We start from the raw sequence: 8,298 nt of genomic DNA, 5'->3' as shown, positions 1-8,298 counted from the left end.
CATTTTTTGTAGAGAGAGAAACACAAATCAACACAGATCAAACCCCCAACATAAAAAATGAATCAACATAGATCAACCCCCAACATAAAAAACGAAACAACACAAATCAAGAACACCAATCAACCCCCCAACATACCAAAATACCAACAGAATCAAGAACACAAATCAATACCCACCATTTCTAGAGAGAGAAACCCACAATATCATGCTCATCATTCATCTTCTTCTTCTGATCGCGACGTCAAACGGCAGACGGGGGGCCGGCCACCACTGTTACGGTGGTGCGGCGGAAGAAGGGCAGACGACAGGTCCCCCTATCTCGGGCAAGAGAGAGAAAATGATGACTGTGTTCCTCACCTACCACCTCCTCCACCACCGACTGCGCCACAGGTTCACACTCCCCTCACCCACCCCTTCACCTACCACATCGTCGGAGAAACGATGGGGTCACCATCAAACAATGGCGGCGGTGGTGGTGTCACCGGTGACGGTGTCGCCGGTGACAGTGATGGGAGATGAGGGTTTGAGGGTTCAGAGACCCACCCAACCCCTGTGCGGCGAAAGCGTCCACCGGAACCACCGGAGAAAATGAAGAAGCTTGAGAGAGAGAGAAGTGAGATGAGAGATGAGAGATGATATATAAAAGTCTGCTGACATTAAATACGTTAAATGAAGAGAGAGAGATAGATTAGACATTTTGAAGGAAATGACCAAAATACCCCTTATTCTGATTGGTGTAGAGTGGTTCTCACAACTAGGGATGGTTTCTATTTCAGCGGCTCCATATATATATATATATATATATATATATATATATATATATATATATATATATATATATATATATATAGGGTGGGGTTCTAGAGTGAACACTAATGTATTTGCAAACTGAGTAAACAAATCCTGGTCATTGATCTACACACGTGTATGGCCAGGATCTCATCATCAAATCGTAAAATACACTAGTGTATTTCAACATCAAATCCTGGCCATTGATCTACACACGTGTATGGCCAGGATTAGTTCACTCAGTTCACAAGCTACACTAGTGTTCACTCTTGAACCTAATCCTATATATATATATATATAGGGGAAGGTTCAAATGAAAACCACTAATTATTGTGAAAACTCGAAAACTAATTAAAAAAAGCCAAAAAAACATACAAAATTTTTTTTTTGCAAACCAAATTTCGCAGGTTTTTTTTATATAAACAATTTTTTTTTGTGTAGTGCACATGTGTACTACTGCACATGTGTATTATTACACATGTGTACTACAATTTTTTTTTTTGAAAAAAAGTGTTTTTTTTATATATAAAAACCAACGATTTTTATAAAAAAATTTGAAAAAAAAGAATTTTTTTTCGTGTATTTTTTAGGCTTTTTTAGTTAGTTTTCGAGTTTTCACAATAAAAGTGGTTTTCATTTGAACCATCCCCTATATATATATATATATATATATATATATATATATATATATATATATATATAGGGGAAGGTGCAAATGAAAACCACTAGTTATCACGAAAACAAATTAAAAAAGCCAAAAAAATATACCAATTTTTTTTGCATACCAATTTTCGCTATTTTATATATATATAAAAAAAATTTTCAAAAAAAAAAAAATTTGTACTGCACATGTGTAATACTACACATCACATGTGTAGTATTACACATGTGTACTACAATAATTTTTTTTTGAAAAAAAGTTTTTTTTAAATAGCGATTTTTAATATAAAAATTGTAAAAAAAGAAATTTTTTTGGTGTGTTTTTAGGCTTTTTTTAGTTAGTTTTTGAGTTTTCACAATAAAAGTGGTTTTCATTTGAACCTTCCCCTATATATATATAGGGTTGAGTTCCTTTCAGAACTCTAAATATTTCAGAACTTTCAGAATCGTTAATAAACAATTATTTTTTATATATTTTATATTTAATATTATTTAAGGATATATTATATGTATTTATATGATTACATATATGAAAAACTAGATTATTTATATGTAATAACTAATTTACATATGTGTAAAGGAACTAGTTTACACATGTGTAAATGAACAAATTTACATATATGTAATTATAAAATTACATATGAAAAAAATGATAAAACTACACTTAACACACATGAAATCATAATAAATGATAAAAAATACCCTTAAACAATGTTAAATATAAAAATATATTAGTAGAATGATTTTTTATTAGGATTTCTGTAAGTTCTGCAATTATTAGGATCGTGTGAGAATTACTTAGGTAATTGAGAACCCTGAGAACCATTCTGGAACCACTCATTTTTTCTAGGCAATTTTTTTGCTAATCACTCGTTTGTCATTTTTTAGTTATACACATGTATACATACGTTTTTAAAATTGAAAATAAGTATCACACATATATGTTTGATAATGTACATATATGTACAAATGTGTTTAAATGATTATAGATATATGTATATAAAGGAATAGGGATGGGGTAAAATAGGAACCACCTTTAGATGCGAGAGCCATTGGAACCATTATCCACACTAGATCTCGCATGTATGAGTGGTTGAGATTGAATTGTTTAAGTTTGATTTGTCTTTTAATGATTTTATTGCTTAAAAATAAATAAATAGTACAAAGGGGTATTTTGGAAAATTTGACTTGTGTACTATTCATGTCAACTTGTCAAACTGACAATCAAACATCATAGACTACATTACTCTTGATGTCGACATTAATTATATTTATCTATTTAAAAAAAGGAACTAATTATAACACATGATTTTTTATACAAAAAAATCACATTACATGTATAAAAAGAAAACGTATTCAATCTTTGATCAGGGGCGTAAAAAAACTTTTTTCAAACGTACGAGAAACAATTTTTCAAACGTAAGTAAAAACTAAACATTTACGCGTGCCGTTTTTACGTACGTTTGAAAAATAGGTTTACGCGTGACATTTAGAGGAGCTCGAACCGACGATCAGGGGCATAAAAAACATTTTTTTTATTCGACACCGTGCGCAAAAAAAATATTTTACATTCAACAACTTACGTAAAAACATTTTTCAGACATACGTGAAAACAATTTTATGCCTGCCGTTTTTACATACGTTTGAAAATTAGATTTACGCGTGATGTTTAGAGGAGCTCGGGTCAGCGATCAGGGGCATAAAAAACCTTTTTTACGCACGTTGTCAAAACAATTATTTATTTATTTATTTATTTATTTACAAAGTGGTGTTCTCATACTCAGTTCGTGTAAATGTTTACGCACGTTGTCAAACATTTTTTACGCACGTTGCCAAAACTTTTTTTACGTACGTTGTCAAAACTTTTTTACGTACGTTGTCAATTGTTTTTTTTTTTAAAAAAAAGTTGTAATACAAAGTCATCAAACGTTAACGAATAAGATAGAAATTCTCAATAAACATACAACACAAATATATCTTGCATTTTATAAAGAACCTTATGTCAGAATTAGGGAAAATAGAGGAAAAAGAAATAAATATCATTTTCAATAACTTTGTATTTTCTAATAAACATATAACACAAATATAGCTTGCATTTTATAAAGAACATTATGTCAGAATTAGGGAAAATAGAGCAAAAAGAAATAGATACCATTTTCGATATTTTTGTATTTTCTAAATTACGTAATACTTTTGGTGTTTGAATTTAAAACCTAAGATATTTTTTTCCCAATTTTAAATATAAAAAGTATAAAAGAGATGAAATGAGAGAGATATTGTTATGTCAAACATAAATGATAATTTGATGTGTATTATAGATAAGAGAGAGGATGTGACATTGAGAGAAAAAGACTAAAATACCCTTTTAAATTAAATTGATTATAGGTGATATGTTAAAATTCTATTGGATGAGAAGAGTTCTCATGGTTCTCGTAACTGGTAGTGGTTCCTCCTTGAACCGAATCCTAAAGGAATATTATGATGTAATGTTTGATAATCTACAATTACGTACAACTAAAAGAAAATCCTAGAGAGAGGGCATTTAACAAATATTTTTTAATGTTTTTTTAAAGGAAATGAGTGATCTAAAATGGTTCATATGGTTTTCAATTACCATGTGTTCTCTTAAGATCTCCAAGCAGAGAGAGAAAATCCAAGTTTGGGGAGAAACCAAGGAAACTCCAATCAAACAATTTTGTTTTTGAAAAAAATAACACATGTAATATTTTTGTTTTTAATCGTTTTAAGCAAAAAAAAAAAAATAAATAAAAAAAAACAAAAAAAAAAAAAACCGCCAGGAGGTTTTGAAAAAAAAGTTTCTATGTAACAGTGTGTAACGTGACTGTTACATATGTTACACATAAACTTTTTTTTGTTTTATTATGCTTTTTGATTGTTTTTTATTCGAAACCCTTAAAAACATGTATATCACATGTGTTATTTTTTTTTTAATTGGGAGGTTGGAGTTTCTAGGGGTTTCTCCCTAATATATATAGTGTGAGGTTCAAAAAGGAACACTAAAAAAGCCGGGAACAATGTAATTAAGATGTTAACTATGTCTTAAAAATTCAATATAATATTCTAAAAATTATTTTTTTTTTCAAATTTTTTTTCGGAGTTTTTACATATAAAGATGTTAGATTGAATTTTTAACATGCTAAATGCATGGTTCCCCTGTTTCTCACTTTTTTAGTGTTTCTCATCGAACCATCCCCTATATATATTCATTGGGGAGCCTTCAAAATGTGAGGAATTAGGGAAACCGCACATCAGATAGCGGGAAGCAAGAAAGGAAGTGGCACACATTAAAAGCCACAATTCCACAAAGAGTGTCACTAAGAAGAAACGAAACGACTCCGACAAGAAGTAGGTATGAACCTAGTCCTATTGGATGCTATTAGGTTAAAACTCGCCGAACAGTTCGAAGAGAAAGGATAGTTTAAGTGTCTACAATTAGAAGAAATTTAGGCAAGAAGAGTTGTTGAATGATCTTGACGATCTGACCTAAAAAGAGTCACTAACATCATTTCAATCACTTTAGAAGGATCATCATCTAGTGTTCTATGAAAAGCATTGACTATATCCCAATACCATCCACCTAAACCTTTAACACCACTTAACCACCATATACCTTACCATATCACCCAAAGAAACCCTCTTGATTCATGAAAATTTGCTAAGTGATTGGTGTAGATATGACTTACATACAAGCCTATGACTCATACATGGATTCAGATTAACTTGAGTGTTACACTCATAAAAACTCAGCCCAAACATAGCCAAGAGTTAAGTGAACATTGTGAGGTGTGTAAAACTATGTATAACCAATGTTTTAGTAGGCATGTCATGATTCATCATTATCCAAAAAGTGTTAGTAAGTTGTAACTCGTTGGAGGTAGGTAATGTCCAAAGACTTCTGGACCACCTACTATTTTCAACTAAAAACTTGATAGATTGCTTGAGGACAAATGATTTCTAAGTGTGGGGTTTATGATGTGCCATCAATTATACATATTTTTAGTGCATAGTTATCCCCTAATTCTAGGTACTTTTATGACTTTTTTTTTGAAAATATTACCTAAATCATTCTTATTTAACAAATACAGGTTTCCAAGGTCTCGAGATAAAAATAAGTGAAAAACGAACGTAAACGAGGCAAAAATCCAAGATTCCAAGGAAATCATTAAGTTGCCAGATAGGCACGATCGTGGCAGGCTATGGGCATGGTCGTGCACAACACCTATGAGCACAAAGTCTACAAGTCAATCCAATAGTGGTCAACAAAAGTCCACGATATGTGGCGTCACGATCATGCACACTAAGGCACCTCGTATTTCCAATTGAAGTTAGGATGGTTATGCCAACCCAGATTGTAAGTCTTGCTATTGGGTTTGTTTTGTTGGTGGTTGGTGTTGACAAATCAACTTACTCTACTTCCAAAGGTGGTGTTTGGCCATCTTGAGAAGAGTTGTTAAAGTCTGCAGTGACCGCATTAATTTGTGCTTTCTTCAATTGGTTAAGGCGAGTTGTGAAGGCATCGACTTGATCTACGAGTGAAGTAACCGTATCCACTTGATATAAACCTTGTCTTCCTCCTCGGTTTGCCCTTGTATTATGCCATTGATAGCTATTCATGGCAATATTTTCAATGAGATCATAAGCTTCTTGTGGCCTCTTGTTTCCAAATATTCCTCCCGTAGTTGCATCAAGAGTTTGTCTTGATTGGTTTGTGAACCCATTGTAGAAGGATGAGACTTGACGCCAAACTTCAAGTCCATGGTGAGGACATTTTCGAAACATGTCCTTGATACGCTCCCATGCTTCACATAGTGATTCACCTTCTTCTTGGGTAAAATTAGTTTTGTAGGTGGGAAGTATTTTAAAAGAAATTTTTGGGCAAGGTCATTCCATGTAGATATGGAACCCGTTTGTTGTGAATTTAGCCATGTCTTAGCGTGGTCCTTTAGTAAGAAAGGAAACATCGAATATGAATGGAGTCGGGTGCGACATTATGAAGCTTGAAGGTATCACAGATTTCAAGGAAATTTGCAATATGAGCATGAGGATCTTCATCGGGAGGCCATGAAAGGTACACGATGATTGTATCATGTGAATGACATGAGACTTGATTCCAAACTGTTCGGCATCGATCTTTGGACTAGCTATACTAGATCCCAAAACATCAATGGATGGCTTTGCAAATTCGGAAATGGTGAGATCGGGTGGATTAAGTGCCGCCATATTTTGACGAGATTTTTCTCTAAGACTTTAATAGAGAAATCTTTCGGGTTCGGCAAGTGGTTTAGTTATACCAAGCCGGAATGCAAGACCATACACTACTTACAAAAGAAAAGAAAAGATAGATAGAAAAGATGAAAAATAAACTTGTTAGTAGTCCAAAGTCTTTCTCTAAAATTGCCGTATTCTCCGATAATGGCGCCAAAAAGCTGATGTGCGTGTCGTGTTGGTCTAGTTAATTTAATAACTCTTAGCACGATTAGATGGGTTAACTTAATAACTCTTAGACACTTTCACCTAGTTTTAAATTTAGAAGAAATGATTATTACTTAGACTAAACACGCACAATAGGAAAGTGTACCTATTGTTTGTAGTAAAGTCTATGTAAGAACCATGTATCGAACCCAAAGGATACAACTTTTACTACTCAACTTTAAATTACCAACTAGTCGATAAATTATCTTTTGCTTGCTTGTTAATTTATATTTAAAATCATAAAATAAAAGCAAGTAATAGAGAATTAGTAGAGAATATCAAGAGCACGAAGAGTGTTGCTTTAGGTTTTCAACTCCACTTGGGATGAATTATAGTTAGGTTATTGGCAAGTGGTGTGGTTAATTAATTCAAAAGCCCGATTCCTTGCTAAGGTTACCGATGAGTTTTCATTAGATTTACAAATTATGACTTTGAGGTTAAAATAAAATTAGATCCCCTTAAAGACAATTCATTGCCCAACCTTAGAAGAAGACTCCTTTTAAGGAGCAATCACCTAATTTTGGGTTAAAGACATCAGACTATTCTTTTTTCTTCTACAAATCACTATGGTTTGCGATCCTCTAAAGGGCAAATCTCCATCTCACTTAAAGATTGCCAAAGATATATCAAAGGCTCCCCATAGGTTGCTAATGACGCTTGTAATTAGTTAAGGCGATGGATCTTTATTTAACATGAGGCGTTATAATAATAAAAATATATAAAGACGTATAGTATTTTAACATGGGTTCACCAACTCTTGGTTTGCGCCAAGCCTAAAATATAGACCGTGTTAGACGAGTCGCATAACCATGCATTGGCTTATCATTGAAGCCTAGCATATAGACCATGCAAGCAAACAATGATATCCTTGATAAACGAGGATTGATCACAAGATCTGTTTCCATAAGTGGGTCAACCACTTCTCCTTGATTGGACTTCCCTAATTAGTATATGGGTTGTCACACACCATGAGTGTACTAATAAACTTCCCCTCTCAAGGTTTTCAAAAACACCCACACGATCAAAGACCAAAACCGATCATAAGCCCCATTAATAAAGAAGAAGAGTAGAAAGAATTATCAAAGACATAACACACCACTTTGTCAAAGATTAAACATTTAATTCATACCAAGCTTCGTCTACAACCCAAACAATACAACGGGTTTAACCAAAAATGGCCATAGTAAATTATCCACAAGCAATGATCATAGGAAGGATCATGATGGATCAAGTGTAAGATCAAACAACTAAATGAAGGTAGTTGATGACAAGTTCTTTCTTTCCCTCTCTCTAAAGCTAAGCTATTACAAATGTTTTCTTGGAATGATCCCAAACTCCTATGTGACCTCTCAATAG

The 8,298-nt window shown here is 33.1% G+C and overlaps 1 non-coding gene across 1 annotated transcript; it reads left to right on the top strand.

Annotated features, from left to right (window-relative positions):
• The first annotated feature begins 6,220 nt into the window (after positions 1-6,220).
• Positions 6,221-6,324, top strand: LOC118492609. The gene has a single exon (XR_004894615.1). It is a non-coding gene; the product is annotated as a small nucleolar RNA R71 (small nucleolar RNA).
• Positions 6,325-8,298: the final 1,974 nt, after the last annotated feature.

This window comes from Helianthus annuus, chromosome 5 (genome assembly GCF_002127325.2).
Source record: "Helianthus annuus cultivar XRQ/B chromosome 5, HanXRQr2.0-SUNRISE, whole genome shotgun sequence".
NCBI classification, from domain to species: domain Eukaryota; kingdom Viridiplantae; phylum Streptophyta; class Magnoliopsida; order Asterales; family Asteraceae; genus Helianthus; species Helianthus annuus.
Note: the sequence above shows the minus strand (reverse complement) of the source record. Positions and strands in the feature narration are given on the sequence as shown.